The sequence below is a fragment of the Petaurus breviceps genome, unplaced genomic scaffold (assembly GCF_028583685.1).
Source record: "Petaurus breviceps papuanus isolate PSGF00001 unplaced genomic scaffold, PetGlider_PUasm1.0 188, whole genome shotgun sequence".
Taxonomy (NCBI): Eukaryota; Metazoa; Chordata; class Mammalia; order Diprotodontia; family Petauridae; genus Petaurus; species Petaurus breviceps.
The window spans coordinates 35,055,047-35,069,972 of NW_027185804.1; the positions used below are offsets into that span (position 1 = coordinate 35,055,047).

At 41.9% G+C, this 14,926-nt stretch overlaps 1 long non-coding RNA gene and 1 pseudogene across 1 annotated transcript in view; both read left to right on the forward strand.

Annotated features, from left to right (window-relative positions):
• The window catches only part of LOC138163862 (uncharacterized), a 72,555-nt gene that overhangs the window by 18,309 nt on the left and 39,320 nt on the right, over positions 1-14,926 (forward strand). The window lies entirely within an intron of this gene.
• Positions 2,454-3,685, forward strand: LOC138163442 (RNA-binding protein 7 pseudogene; annotated as a pseudogene).

Below are 14,926 nucleotides of genomic sequence, written 5' to 3' on the forward strand. Positions count from 1 at the left end.
AAGTCTTCAGTAACAGGGAGCTCATTACTACCTAAGGCAATCCATTCTACTTAGGAAATGTCTTCTCACATTGAGGAAAAATCTCCCTCTGCCACTTTCACCCCTTGCCCTTAGTCCAATGAGTGAAATTTATAAGGAAGGTGATTTTAGTTCAGTACAAAGAAGTATTTTTCAAATAATGAGAGCTGTCCAACGATGAAATATGCTGCCTGGCATATAGTAGGTGCTTAATTGATTATTGACTGACCAACTTTGGTTGGTAGTTATTATTGGAAGTGTTTGGGTAGTTTCAGGGATTATTAGATTCATTAATGTAAGCTTCTTGAGGGAAGGGACTGTCTTTTGCCTCTTTTCTCCCCAGTGCTTAGCACAGTGTCTGGCAGTAGTGGGCACTTAATAAATTTTTTATTGAATGAAAAAAGGAAGGAAAGCTATAGAAGAGATTTAACCTTCTAGGACAGTTGGTCTAGATGACCTTGAAAGTTCTCATAACCTCACTTTTTGGACTGGTGCCAACCTGCATTGGGAGAGGGAGTCCCCTCAACAAGTTCCTCACAGCAATAGGAGGTTCCAGTCTGTCTCTTCACTATCCTTTTTTGGACTAGAGACTTATGATTTCAGTAGTATGGGGAACTCTTTATACCAATGCTACCTAAATTAGCACTTCTTTTGCAACTTAAAATTTTAGGGAGTTCCCTGGGGCACTGAGGAGTTAAGCAACTTGTCCAGGGTTAAGCAGACCAAAGATGTCAAATGTGGGAATCAAACCCACATCTTCCTGGTTCTGAGGCCACCTCTCTGTCCACAAGACCATCAGTTTCTGAAGTCTGGTTACCATGAAATCCCTTGAGACTCAAAAAAAGGGGTAGACCAAGGCTTCAGAAACCAGGAACTACATAGGGGTTTAATAAATATTTGATTACTGATGGATAGGTAGCTCAGAACACAGCATGTTTCCCACACCATCCAATTACCTTGCTATCTGCCCTGTGATATCATTGCTGCTCACCTTCTCCTCTTTCCCTTTTCCTCCTCTTATTCCAGGAAAGGAAAACAAATCAATGTTTCCCATTGCTGTGGGAAAGACCCAGACCTACCCTGTCACCCTCACCCCAACTCCCTAGATGAAAACTCCCTTCCCTGACCACCATTCCCCTATATAGTTGTCACCTTCTGTTAGATTATAAACTCTCTGAATCTAGGCACTATCTCACTTGTTTTTTCTGTTTACCTCCAGCTCCAAGCACAGTACTAAACACATAGTAGGCATTTGGTCAATGCTTTTCGTTCACCCATTCATATCACAGCTGGAAATGACCTCAGAGGCCATCTACGCCAGCCCATACCTGAATGGACAAGAATATCTCCTATCAAATCCCATCCCAGGGCACACCTGTCCTTTACTTAAAGACCAGCAAGGAAGGGCCAAGCACCCTGCCCAGAGTCGGTCACATTCTACTTTGGCTGGGGTGATAAGTTTTTGGTTGTTTCCAAATGAGGAGACTAACATTCCTTCTCTGCTGCTCTGAGATCTCTCCTATGGGGCCAATCAGACTCAGCCTAATTCCTCTTCCACTAGGCAGTCTTTCAAACACTTGAATACAGTCACCATCTCCTTGGTCTCTAGACTAAACATCTTCAGTCGGGTCAATATCCTCAGTAGGGGACCCAGAGGCTCTCTTGAAGCCTTGCTCCTCTAGTCGGAATGATTCCCAGTTTACCAACTGTCTTTGCTTCCAGAAACGTGATGTCCTTGGTGGAGAGCATTCCCAATGTGGAAACTCCCTCTCTCAAAGTAGATCTGCGCCTGCTACATAACGTATAGTTTTGGACCAGAGACCATTCGCCTTTTATTCTGTCATGGGCCTCTTTTGGGGGCAGTCTGGTGAAACCTATGAACTCCTCAGAACCGCGTTTTTAAATGCACAATACGGGCGGTGGCGGGGCGGCTTCAGACCTGGGCCACCTGGGCAGGTAAGCCTCTGGGCGGGCGCCTCTCCTTCTGCTCCCTCCCTTTATAAAGGAAGGGAGGGCTCGGACTGTGCTTCACCCCGTGGAGCCGGCAGCGGGCCGACCTTGGGGATTCCTCTCGGGACATTATCCCTGGACACCAGCCTCAAAGGCCGAACCTCGTCCCGGGTCTCTGGGAACTGATCGCCGGCCGCACACCCTTCGCCTCTGTCGCCGTGCAGTTGTAATTGCAAGGGCAGGGCCGTCTTCTAATTACGGTGGTCCCAGGGAAGGGGCTGGGTCACCTTGCGTCGCCTCTCGGCTCCAGGCGGGTTCGCTAGGCCTCTGTAACTGACCACGTTGCCATGGTTAAAAGAGACGCTTCCTCGAGAATTTCCCATAAAGGAAAGGTTTGAGTAGGGAGCATGCGCACTCGAATCCTAACGTACATCGAGGTGAGTAGGAGACAGGGGGCGTGGTCTTTGTCCGAGCGGGAGGGGGGAAAGTGGGAGGGACAACTTTCCGGGCTTGCCAAGTACACCTGGCGACGGCGATTCTACCCTAGCAGTGGGGCGTGCCGCTGCAGAGATGGGCGCAGCTGGTGCCCAAGCCCACCAGAGTCTCTCTGTGGGCAGCCTCCACGTTAAAGTGACGGAGGAGGTCCTCTTCGAGCTTTTCCACCAAGCAGATCCTGTAACAAAAGTTACAATGCCAAAGGATAAAGATTGTAAACCAACGCAGTTTGCATTTGTGAATTCCAAGCATGAAGAATCTGTTCCTTACGCAATGAACCTACTTAACGGAATAACACTTTTTGGAAGGCCCATCAGAATTCAGTTCAGATCAGGAAGTGGTCATGCGTCTCAGGAGCAGAGGCTTCTAAGGAATAAGGATGACGTGACATCTGGATATAATTCTGCATAGACCCTCAGAGGTCTTTCTCATCTCCAGGTCATCTTCAAAGACAGGCTGTGATGAACCACGTTCTGTGGCAGCAGCAGGGATCATTCAGCGGGAAGCCCTTGGATCAGCCTACTTTTATACCCTCAGAGCAGCAGCATAGTCATTCATTCAGCCTTTCTTCGAACTCGCAGTGGTGCCAGGATACCCCAGCGTCACAGAGAAAAACCATCAGAACTCCCGTCCCTACCAGTGAGATGGTTGCATAGCCGTGAGCAGCGTTATGGTGATCATGGATCTGACCATCATTATTGAGCAAAGGGAGAGGATTCCTACTATGAAGATAGGCTCCATGATGGTTGGAGCCATGACTATGACAGCAGAAGAGAAAACAGTAGGGATGGAAAATGGAGCCTATCTAGGGACTAATAAGTATTGAGACGAACTTTTTTTTTAAGGGGTCAGATTAGACCCTTTTGGCCATGTTGATGTGGAAATTACTTCTTCAAAAAACTGTAGAAAACAGCTCTGAAAGTTGCTACATTTCCTTTTGTTAACCTTTAAAAAGTTTGGTTAAAGGAGACAACAAATAGTGATAAACAGTTACAGCATTTATTCCCTTAAAACTAGCAGACTTGTACAAGGAGCCAACCTAAGACTGACTACTGAACAAAGAAATGAAAATTTATGATACCCATATATGTTTAATCGTCGTATGAGAAAGGAATTTTCCTAATTGAATAGATGGTAAATACAATAAAATAAGAGAGTTCACAAAGTGTCAATTGAAATTATGATCCAAGATACCTGTGTTTTCTTTACCATTAACATTCTGTAACATAGGGGCAGCTAGGTGGCGAAGTGAACAGAGCACCAGACCTGGAGTCAGGAAGACCTTTTTTTTTTTGATTGCTTTGTTTTTTTTCCAGAAAACAAAGTGCCACAACTCCTAATCACTGTAGTAAGTTTAGGAAAAGGGGTGGATTGTAAAGTTTGGTTGTACTATAAAGAAAATATTTTAATTATTTTAAACTTTTTGTAGTGTAACACAATTGTCTCAGTAGTCAATCCTATTTTGGTGTGTGTGGTAGAATATACATCAAAGCTGATAGTCCCAAATGGCTATCTGCATTTTGTTGTTAAACTGGAAAATATTACTTTTCAATGATCCATTTTACTGAAAATAGTATTCGGGCAAATATCCTTGTAAAATTTGAGGATAAATCATATTGGTTAAATTTTTGATAGAACTTAAATGAGTTCTGTAAAGTTTCTTTGAGTTTACCTAAGACTTTACCAGGAAAAAGTTTCATTTTCTTGCCACTGAATTCAAGAAGTTTCACATGAAAGATTAGGCCTGCTTCTTTATTTTAGTGGCATATAGCAGTTAGTTGAAAGTTACAGTTGGGGGTGGCTAGGTGGCACAGTGAATAGAGCACTGGCCCTGGAGTCAGGAGGACCTGAGTTCAAATCTGGCCTCAGACACTTAACACAAAAACTAGCCATGTGACCTTGGACAAGTCACTTAACCCCAATTGCCCTCCAAAAAAAAAAAGAATTTAAAAAAGAAGCATTTATGAAAAAAAAGAAAGTTAAGGTTAATAATTTAATTAATGTCTATTAGATATACCCTGAAATAGATGTCATATACTTTTTTTAAACTTAGCTATTATTTAATCAATAATTCCAGCACTGTATACTAATTAAAAGATTATTTCTACTCTCTAGGAATTTAAGTGTAATTTTACTTTTCCAAATTTTCATATCACATAAAGCACTTTGTAAAGCTTAAAAATGCATAATATAAAATACATAGGACTACAAAGAAAACCAATTGTATTAAAATATAGTTGTTATAAATATATTTAAAAAACAATAACATAACACTTGTAACATAACAGAGTCGACTGAAACCTTTAGAAAGCTTCCTGGGGCAATAAGAGATTAAGGGACTTGTTTAGCATCACATAGTCAGTATGTGTTAGAGATGAGACTTGAACCTGGGTCTTCCCAGCTTTCTGAAGAAGCAAGATGCTGAACCTGGAGTCAAAGACTAGAGTTCAAATCTGGCCTCAGACACTTGGCAGCGATGTGACTTTGGGTAAGGTACTTAACCTCCTCTGTCTGCCTTAGTTTCCTTGACTTTAAAATGGAGATAATAATTGCTGCTTCTCAATGGCAAGTCAAAGGACTTGAGTGTTAGTGCTCTTTACAACAACTCCATGAACTGGTACCACAAACTTTATTATCCCCATTTTGCAGATAAACACCTGAGGCTCAGGGAGGTTAAAAAACTACCCATGGCCACACAGGTAGTGGGTATCAGAGGTGTGATATGAACCCAAGTGATTTCTGACCCTAAGCCCTGAGATTTGTGTCAGAGACCCATCTTTGGAGTGGGGTGTGGGGCTTAGGCATCAGCCTGTGGTCAAGACCTAGAGTCAGGGGTCAGTGTGTGGTCAACATCTGCCGTCAAACAGACTAACCATCCTGAAAGGGAATTCAACCTGTGCTTTGTATTTTTATTATTTTTTTTAACATTAGGAGCAGAGCTCTGAACTTCAACTCCCCTGCTCGCTTAACAAGTAAAAACTAAAGATTTGGGTTATTTTTTCCTAAACCAACTCTTCCTTTGTTCTGAGCTACCTAAAAAAGACCATCAAGATGGTTCCTGGAATGACATCCTCTGAGAACGTTGCCACTTGGTTGTGATTGGGGGTGGGGGTGGGGCACTGCAATGCACTTTTGGCTGAAAGGCATGTCTGGAAGGCTTTGTCCCAGGGATAAGTGTCCAGCTCTTCACAAAACAATTTGTCCAGAGTGTGCTTGGCATACTGTCAACTTGGTGGAAGTTGTTGTCTGATTGGATTCTGGGAGAGTAAAGCCAGGAGTGATGTGAGCCTCAAACAGCTCTGCTCTAGGAATCAGAATACTAAATACCGGTATTTCATTTGGTTACTTTGGGTATGGAATTTTCCTTCTCTGGATCTAAGTTTCTTCTTCTGTCTAGCGTTAGACTTACCACTTCCTAAAGGCCCCTTTCAGCTCAGCATTCTTTTTGAAAAAAAAAATGAATGAAAAGCCCCTACATTTCCCACAATTATCCCTTCCTCCACTTCTCCCAGAGAGCCATCTCTTACAATAAAGCAAAAATGAAAGAAAGAGAAAAATCAGCTAAATAGCCAGTGCGCTGAAAAAGACTGATTTTCTATTAAGCATTCCACACTGATGGTCTCTCCACTTCTGCAGAAAGCTGGGAGTGGTATAACCTTATTTCTCTTCTTTTGGTCCAAGCTGGGTCATTATAATTTTGTCATTTTTAGTTTAGACTATTCTGTTTTTGCTATTGTAATTTCCATTTGTATTGTTGAATTTAAAGGACTACCACAACAGGACTCCTTATTAACCTTCTCTGAATTATTTATACTTTGTCAATTGTCTTTTTTCCAGATTTGTGATTTCATTGGGAAACTTGGAATGGGAGTGTAGAGAACTCTCAGGGAGGAAATTCCTTCTGTTCATGTATATCAGCACCTACTCTGTAATTTGTTGTCTTAGAACAGGAGTTTCTAACCTTTTTTGTGTCACGAACCAACCTTTTTGGCAGTTTGCTGAAGCCAGACTACAGATATATTCTGGGGAAGCCCATCCATGTATATTCGTATGGTTCTGTTTTCTTCACTTTGTATCAGTTCATGTAAGTTTTCCGATGCTTTTCTATTCATCCTATCCATCCTTTCCAGTAAGAGTTCATTACAGCCATGCACCACAATTTGTTTGGCCACTCTCTGATCTCTTGTTCTCAATTCTTTGCTGCCACAAAAATGTGCTACTAGAAATATCTGGGTGAATCTGGAGTTTTTTTTTCTTTGACTTCTTAGGAGTACCTGACATTCTATGTTCTAAGGTCACTTCCAGTTCTGATATCTATCAAGTTCTATCAAGTCAATAAACATTGTGGGAGCAGGAGATAGAGACACAGGCAAAAAATTGTCCCCAACCTCAAGGAATGTACATTCTAATGGAGGAGAAATCATGTAAACAACTAGGTACATATGAGAACATATATGTGTGTATATAGTCATATTACCCATATGTAGCTATAGATATTTATTAATATGTAGATATATTTATATATCTAAAGTAGATGAGGGTGCTCTAAAAGGTAAGGCATTAACAGTTGGGGGACCAGGAAAGGTCCCCATGTTCTATGTTTGAAGGTCCCTCTTAACTTTGAGAGTCCACATTTTTATGGTCTCTCAGCTCTAAATCACTTCTGGTCTGATGCCTTATGTTCTAAGGTCCTTTCCAGTGATGACATTCTATGTTCTAAGGTCCCTTCTGTCTCTGACATTCTTTATTCTAATATTCTTCCTAGTTCTGACATTCTATATTCTTAAGTCCCTCCCAGCTCTGACATCCTATGTTCTAAGCAGTATGGTCCTCACCCCCACCTCTGACATTCTATTTTCAAAAGTAATTTTCATCTCTGACATTCTAAGTTCTAAGGTCCTTCTCAGCCTTGATTTTCTATGTTCTGAAAACGCTTAGGTCTGACATTCTGTATCCTAGAAGCCCATCCAACTCTGGAATTCAAAAGGAGCAAAGCAAAGTAAGCATCATTTCAAGAGAAAAGGTGGGAAGATCTCACTCAGGGGTACTTGGTAGCCAGAGTAAACAGATGCGGCCACCAGGCAGTTTTCCATGTTAGGTTGCCATGAGGGTTAGTCATGGCAATGGCCACCTGACAGGCAAGAGAGCCCTAGAGATGTGACCTTCAGCAGGGACAGAAAGCCAGGGGAGTTTGCAATGGCCTGAAGAAAAGAGTCTAACTTTGTGTTTCTGTTAGCATCAAGTAACAGCTATGCAGGGAAAAGGGGCAAGCTGTTCTCCCTTTGAGAGAAAATGAAAAAGGGCTTCTCATCTTGCTGGAGTCTCAAGGAGAACAAAGTATTCTTTGAAATAAGGGAAGGGGAGCTTTAAGGTAAAAAGGAACCAAAGTAAGGGATCTGAAGAGGCAGAGGGCAACCCTCAACTGTTCCAGGAGGCTGGTAGCTGAAAGAATGTGATATAAAGAAGGAAGAAGGAATGCTGAAGACTTTGAGCCAAGTAAAAGGCAGAAGACTCTTGCCTTGAAGGGAGGGATAAAGCCAAAGAGAATGAAAATGGCTGCTTATGCTGCAAGGGATGAGAAGCAATTATAAGTGTCATCAGAGAGAGATTATCCAGCGAGTCAAGTTCATGTTAAAAAGCATTTATTAAGCACCTTGTTTCCACCTATGTTCCAGGTACGGTCCTAAGTGCTGGGCATGCAAAAAGAGACAAAAGACAGTCCCTGTTTTCAAGGAGCTTACAATCTAATGGGAGAGACAACATGCAGATAACTGAGGACCCAAGGGTCACAATTATGGGATCATATATTTAGAACTAGAATGAATCTTACAGGTAATTGGTCCTACCTCACCTCAGTTTCTCAGTGGAGAAACTGAGGCTCAGAAAGAGTCCTCTCTTCCAAAAGTAGAGTAGCTAGTACCTAATGGAGAGTTAAATTGTGGGAGGAATTACTATTATGACCAGCAAGGAGGAAGCAGTTGCTGAAACAGGAACAATATAAGCTGTGGGGACAGGTGACCACTCTATCTTAAGATGAGTGATAAAGGAAAAGAAAGCCAGGTGAAGTTTGGCACATCTCCTAGATTTGGGGTGAGCAAATTTTCAAAGGTTCCAAGAAAGGTCAGTTATAATAACATCATATCAAATTCTACATGGGTCATTAGTCCAAGAATGATGAAAGGTGCTCTATAATGGAATTTGTGAAACACAAACAGAAAAATAAAAGCCAGTGAGGAAGAAAAAGAGGAGTTGTCTGAAGCTACCAATGTGAATGGTCAGGGAACTCAACGGTAAATTTTGGAAATATATAGAGAAGATGAATGCAAGGACTGGGGATGCAGGATAAGCATAGAGATGTGGCTTGGTCCAATAAGAACCGCTTCTAGAGTTGAAAAGCTAAGAATAAACTGAAATTGATGGTGAGGACTGAGGACAGAAACTAAGGATTGGATTTTGATTTAGGGGAAAGAGGGAGACCAAACTAGCATAAGTCCAGTGGCTCATTGTGGCTAGAATGATGACAGGCAGGAGAGAGAAAGTAGAACCAATTGCTTGTTATTTTTCTTTTTTCTCAGCCCTCATATTCCTAAAGTGAAACTGGGGTCATCCTCCCCAGAGGGATGTTCCTGGTCGGGTGTGGTTTAGACCAGATGGCCTTTGTGGTCACTTCCAGCTCTGAAATTTGGACACACCGAATTCTGAAATTTTATAACTCTGTGTTCTGATTTCTCATCCAGTTTTAACATTCAGGGATCCTCAGAAATGGCCAAAACAAATTATACTTCCCTATGTGGTGTCCTCTCCACTTCCAACATTTGTCTCTCAGAGCTGGTTGTCCAAATGGCAATATATTAGCATTTCCATCCAGAGCAAGACCTGCTAGCCATTATGATGAATTGAACAGAGCAAGAGGTGGCTATCTCCTTGAGTTATTGACTTCTCCTGTCACCAGAGCTCGAAGTCCATTGATAAACACCAAGTGGAGAATTAATAGTCCACTACCATCGATAAATCTTCATGTAGATTGGAAACAGCAATCAATATCCAATCCCCCAGAGGCCCAGAGACTTGTCAACTTATTATATATTGATATTTTATCTGTATATAGAAAACAGATGGTTTTACAAAGATCCCCTACAGGAGTGCTCACTCTCCTTCCATCCACCTGTCTTTCTATTATAACTATTATAACCACAGGGCAAAATCTTCCTGGCCTATTTTCTCTGGACATCTGGGTAACTTACACCTGGGTTTCCTTGGGATTTGCAAAAACAGTTTGTTTTCTCTCTTTTCCATGGAGTTGAAAATGGAAAGGGCTCACTGCCTCTCTGACCATTCCTCCAAGCTCCAGACTTGTTTGTTCTGAATGACCTGAGCGCATCCCATAATGCTAGGCTGTGTCCTCAGGTCTTCCTATAGATGGGTCTCCCTAATTAGACTGTCATCTTCTTGAGGGTCGGAAACATGGGATCTGATGTTAACTAGCAGGGAACATCTATATAGTACTTCAGGGTGACAAAGTAATTTGCAAAATTAGCTTATTTGAACCTCAGGGCAGACCTGGGAAAAGATGTGGAGAGTGGATAGAACCCCTGCCTCAAATAGAGAAATCTAGTCTCCTTTGTCAGCTGGAAGATAATTTTGGCCTTCCTAGACCCTGCCCTTTCCTCTTCCCTTGATTGTGCTGAAGACCTCAAGCGACCTTGACTGGGAAACATTTCCGCAGGAAGGGCACACAGATTTTGCCTCAGCTGGACCTGAGACCATCATTTGTCTTTCTCTTAAATCATGCCATCTGAGCACCAGATTTGGAGGCAGGAGACCTGAGTCTGAGGACCGGCTCTAAAGAGTAGGGGTTGTGTTGTCCAGCACAAGTCACTTGCCTTTGGTTTCTTTATCTATAAACTGAGAGGATGACTTTCTGGGGGGAAGATTGGAGGAGAGGGGATAGACCAGGAAATGCAAATGATGTAAAAACAGATCTATAAAAATTGATTTTTATGAAAAGAACATTGAAATGTCAGAGCTAACAGGGACCTTCTTCTCTAACATCATTTTACAGAGGAACAAACTTTATTCTTAGATGGGGGAAATGACAAACCCAGGGTCACCATGTGAATTAGGGGCAGAGTTCAGACTAGAGCCCAAGAATGTTTTATTTCTTCCAAGTGATCTCTAAGGTTTCTTCTGACTCTAATATTCTATGATTCTGTAATCTCCCTACTAATGCCCCAAATTCTACCCTGAGAAATTGATTCCTTTGACTTCAAAATTTATCCTTTTCCTATGAGCTTCTTTTAAAATGCAAATACCCTGAGAGAGATCATTGAAACTCCCTAATACTTTTATTGGGAATGAATTTATCAGGTACTTCCATATGGGGAAGACACTGAATATGGGAAAGGGAGGCTTAAGAATTAGGGAGTTAGAAGGAGAAGGAAGGCAGGAACCATAGTACCTGAAATTGACTAAAGCCCCCATTTTTCACATTAACTATTTTCTGACTGGTCTTTCCCCTTCCTATATTATTTAACACCGATACAATATTTTACATCCTTCTCTCAGGCAGAAGAATCACAAAATGTTAGCGCTGGGAGAAGCCTAAAAGCACAGGGTGTGGAATGTCAGAGCTGGAAGGTCCTTGGACACATAGGACCTAACATGAATAATGGGTAACTTGGATGTCACCTTGAAGGTGAACAAAACTCTTGCTTGTTCCTTACGATGCTCCAACCCTCTAGGAGGGTCCACAAGGATTTCCACTCCTGATTTATTAATAAGGAAATTGACTCTGAGAGATTGAAAGAGTGGGTCATAGTTACAATGACAGAGGCAAAATTCGAACCCAGATCTCTCCTGACTCCAAGACTAAGAGCTCCTTGTAGATCTCAAAGCACTAATTGAGAATTGCTACTGGCATTACTGCCATCGTATTGCCTCTCAAGGTGAGACCTGGACCAATCATGCCATACACAGATACAGACAGACAGACACACACCCTGTCCAGAGTCATGCAAAGAGTATCAGAGATAGAACTAGAGGGCGCCGTGTCTCTCTCCTGGTCTATGCCATGTTGTCTCCTCTCAAAGATTATGGGGGTGGGGGTAGAAGAGGGGATCCTGCCGTTTGAGGAACTTCGCAGTCTCTGGTGACAGACAAGACAGGCACATATGGACAGAACATCAAAGCATATTCAAGTGAAAGTGTTGAACACAAGTGCAAAATAGTGCAACTTTGTATCAAGTCACCTCTGTAAGTAGAGTTTTAACTAGGATGGAACAATGGGGCTTTTCACCAGGGTGCTGAAATCTAAAGGGTGCTGACAGCCCTGGCGGTTCTCTAGCAAGGTAGAAACAACAGAGCTCAGGGCTTATTTATCAAAAATAATTTGTTAAAATAGCTAGTCCAGAAAGCTACTCCCCCCCTCAGGCAGGCTTCTCCCTGTCAAGTCTCTTCCAACTCTAATATTCAATGTTGAATGTTCCAAGATTCTTTAGGATGCTGACATTTCGTGTTGTATGTTCTCAGATCCTTTCCAGCTCTGATATTCTCTGTTCTATTTGCTAAGGTCCCTCCCAGCTCTGACATTCTGTTTTCTACATTTCCAGGGTTGCTTTTAGCACTGATGTTTTATGTTTTGTGTTCCAAAGTCCCTCCCAGTTCTGACATACACAGATTTTAGGACTTTTATCTAAACTCACCAGGCCTGATATTCTGTCTTCCATTCCCGTCACCTATCCCGTTTTAATATTTTCAGAGATTCCAATGTGTCTGGTGCTGCCTCTCCCACAATCCTGGTGGCACCTCCCCAGGGGGCCATTAGGATTTCCCGTTGGCACAGATTTCACTATTTATAGTCATGTGCACTCAGGTTTATGTGTGTATGTGCACGTGTGTGTTTTGAACTCTGGAGTGGGACGGTAGAGTTATTATATGCAGCCTCACTGGTGAGGTGATAGATGTTTAACAACCAGCTGTACAGGGGGTAGAGAAGCATACTTGATATGCTTAAGCTGCATTATAAATATTTTTTCCTTACTTTTGCAAGAATTGACAATCAACCAAACAATACATCAAGCAGTAATTTGTAGCATTTGCTAATTTCTGAGATATAAATGCTCAGGCTGAAAATTTAACAACTGGCTCCAGTACAATCTTGACCCTAGCTTTTAAATGCCTTGGTGTAATAAATAAGGGCAGTTAGGTGACATAGTGGATAGAGTGTCTGGCCTGGGGTCAGGAAGACTCCTGTTCCTAAGTGGAAATACAGCTTCTGACACTAGCTATGCGACCTTGGGCAAGTCACTTACCCCTGTTTGTGGCAGTTTCCTTATCTGCAAAACAAGCTAGAGAAGAAAATGGTAAATAACCCCAGTATCTTTGCCAAGAAAACTCCAAATGGGGTCAGAAAGCATTAGACACAACAGAAAATGACACAATAAATAAGCAAACACACCTTTTATAGATTCACTAAATAACATCTTGCAACCTGTGCACAAATTTTTAAAACATTTTTATTTAAAGTTTTGAGTTCTAAATTCTACCCCTCCCTTGCTCCCCCCCCAGACAGTAAGCAATCAGATACAGATTATACATTTTCACATTAGTCATTTTGTACAAGAAGACTCCAATGAAAGAAAAAGAATAAAAGACAGTGGAAAACAGCACATTTCAGTCTTTATTCAATCAATAATAAGGTGGATAGGATGCTTCATCATTAATCCTTTGGGATTGTCTTGGATCATTGTATAGCTGAGAATAACTAACTTAAATGCCTATAGCTAGGATTGTGATGGATGAACTGGAAATGTATTTAAAACTATCACTGAATTCCTGTCTTTTGTCATTAAATATTTTCTTAATGGACCCTAACTGTACAATTGCTATCGTGTGGCGGAATAATCAGTGTTTGACATTGGAAAGGCTTGGAAACCACTGATTTGAAAGGAGGAATGAATTTAGGGCCATGGAATCTGAGTTCAAAGATAACTCCACCACTTGCTAGCTGTGTGAAAGTGAGCCAGCTTCATCTGTCTGGGTCTATTAGACAGCCTTTGAGGTCATTAGCATCTTGAACTCACATGATCCCATGAGGGTCACAATTATGGCCTCCTCAGGGGTAGTGTGACTCAGTGGACTTGGAGGCAGGGAGGCCTGAGTTCAAATCTTACCTCTGACCTTTAATAACTGGGTGAGCCTGTACATGTCAGTTAATTATTCTGAACCTTCTTTCACCTATAAAATGTGGTTCAAAATGTCGCAGCACTGACCCCATGAGATAATTCTAAGACTCATGTGAAGTAGGCTAATCATAGCGCTTTGCAAACTAATGTGCCATATGAATGCAGCTATTATTGTTATTATTTGATGGAGAACATCCTCATCAGTCAGAGAGGCCCCCATTTCCCTGTCCTCATTTAGCAACAGCCAGTTCTAGATACTTCTGGGGTCTCTGTCCCTTTCCTCATCCCTCTAGGGGGCCATCACTGCCTCTTCTCATTTCCTTCATCCTGGACCACCAAGGGAGCTCTGAATCATTGCATGTTTCCATTTTCTCCCAGGCCTGGCTTCCCAGAGATCTGCAAGAGCTTCATTTATAAGAATTGAACGAGAATAGTCATTCACTTACTGATAGCATTTTCAGCCTGGCAATGAGCTTTGTGCACATTCACTCACTGTATGTATATGTGTGTGAACGTATCTATCTGCAGTGTGTCTGGGGCCAGGATTATCCACCCCTTCTTTAAAAATTATTTATTTTATTTTTAGTTTATGAAATAAAAACAATCATTTGCATAACATGGTAGAATTTTTTAAAAGAGAATTTAACATGAATCTGCACATTTATTATGTACAATGTGTTATTCCTTTTAAATATATATATATATAAAGTTATAATTTAAAATAACTCTAGACAGTATAAAATATCCATCCTATTTTAATGATGAGTTAAATGTGACTGGGAGGGCTATGACTCACGCCAGAAAGTGGCAGAGCCAGGATTCAAACTCAGGCCTCTAACTCTGGGTCTAGGGTTCTTACATGTTGGTGTCTAAAAACTCAAAAGCAGTTTCAAGTAGTAAAGAGGAGGGAATGGGTTGGAAAGGGAGGTGAGGGTGACTCTCGATGGTTTCACATGGGGACAGACTGAGGAGGAGGAAGAAGACAATGAAGAAGAAGAGGAAGAGGAGGAGAAGGAGAAGAGGAGGAGAAAGGGAAGAAGGAAGAAGATAAGGAGGAGGAGGAAGAAGATGAGAAGAGGAAGAGGAGGTGAAAGAAGAGGAGGAGGAGGAAGAGGAGGAGGAAGAGGAAGAGGAAGAGGAAGAGGAGGAAGTGAAGGAAGAGGAAGAGGAGGAGGAGAAGAGGAGGAGGAAGAGGAGGAGGAAGAAGAGGAGGAGGAAGAGGAGGAAGTGAAGGAAGAGGAAGAGGAGGAGGAGAAGAGGAGGAGGAAGAGGAGGAGGAA